Source organism: Macrobrachium rosenbergii, chromosome 50 (assembly GCF_040412425.1).
Source record: "Macrobrachium rosenbergii isolate ZJJX-2024 chromosome 50, ASM4041242v1, whole genome shotgun sequence".
NCBI classification, from domain to species: domain Eukaryota; kingdom Metazoa; phylum Arthropoda; class Malacostraca; order Decapoda; family Palaemonidae; genus Macrobrachium; species Macrobrachium rosenbergii.
The window spans coordinates 38,699,207-38,700,912 of NC_089790.1; positions in this window are offsets into that span (position 1 = coordinate 38,699,207).

Here is a 1,706-nt window from a genome sequence, read left to right on the forward strand (position 1 = left end):
CTTCCGAGGTAGAGCAAATTGGATATTAAATGACGTTTGTAGCTTAATGCTTGTATATGAATCACGGTGATGTGATAAAAAGTCATAATATGGCTGCGTGCGACAAACGCACTACATTGTCAGCATGGCAGAGCTGTGTGGATATCAACTCTAAATACAAATACCTGAGTTCAACGGCGATTTGTAGGTGGGAGCCTGTATCAACTAATACCTCACTTGTTGGCCATGTGGGTAAAGGCAGGCAGTGTAGTCCTGAGTTCTTGTCTTTCGTTGGTTCGAGCCCATGGAACTACGAACTTATTATCAACTAAAAATTCCCTTCTGATAACATATATAAAAATATATTACTTCTGAGGTAGAGCGAATTGGATATTAAAGGAAGTTTGTAACTTAATGCTTATATATATATATATATATATATATATATATATATATATATATATATATATATATATATATATATATATATATATATATATATATATATATATATATATATATATATATATATATATATATATATATATATATATATATATATATATATATATATATATATATATATATATATATATATATATATATATATATATATATATATATATATATATATATATATATATATATATATATATATATATATATATATATATATATATATATATATATATATATCGGAAACACTGGAGTGCTGCAGGCCTTTCGACACTATGTCCTTTACTTTGTGATTGTAAGTTTATATTCAGTGGTGCAATTTATAACAAATATTTGGTATGGCAATGGGCAACCCTTTATCCCCACTCCTCTCAAACTTGTACATGGAATTCTTTGAAAAACGATGCATACCCAATATCATTTATACTCCTTTAAAGCGGTATAGGTATGTTGACGATATTTTAGCTGTTTTGCCTGCTGGAGATTGATGTAAATGATTTACTCTGTAATTTGAATAACCAGGTACCATCCATTAAGTTTACGTTAGAATTAGAAAAAGACAATTGCCTCCCTTTATTAGATGTTTTAATACATAGAGAACCATTTCAATGTAAATTCAGTATTTATAGGAAACCAACGAACAACTTAACTTATGTCCATTTTTATTCAGGCCATCACCTCTACATCAAAATATCAATTTTTTTAGACATCTATGTTTTTACGAGCCTTGCGCATTGTCAGTCCCCAGTATTTGGATAAAGATATTGAATACATAAGAAAAATAGGGACAGATTTATGTTATCCTTCACATATACTAGATATTTCTTATAACAAAGCCCACAAAAAGTTTTATAGTGAAAGTAACATGAAGAAAGAAACCCCTAAGAACATTCTTACCTTGCCTTACTTTAGTGGTTTTGAAAACAAAATCATTGTTAAAACCTTTTAATGAAAACCTCGTTTTTTCTTATAATAACACACTCAAAAGAATGTTAATAAAAAATAGCCCTAAAGAAAACATCACCATAATATATAAAATTCCATGTTTGGATTGCCCTTCTTTTTATATTGGCCAATCTAGCAAAGATTTAGATGTACGTATTAAACAACATAAGTATTCAGTCAAAACTGGACAAGCATCCAATGCTATATTCATTCATTTAAGTGAAAACTCTCACAGGATAAATTGGACTGAGAGTTCAGTGATTGCCAGATCGAAAGATTTCTCTTCAAGAAATCTATTGGAGTCCGCTATTATCCAGCTTACTTCC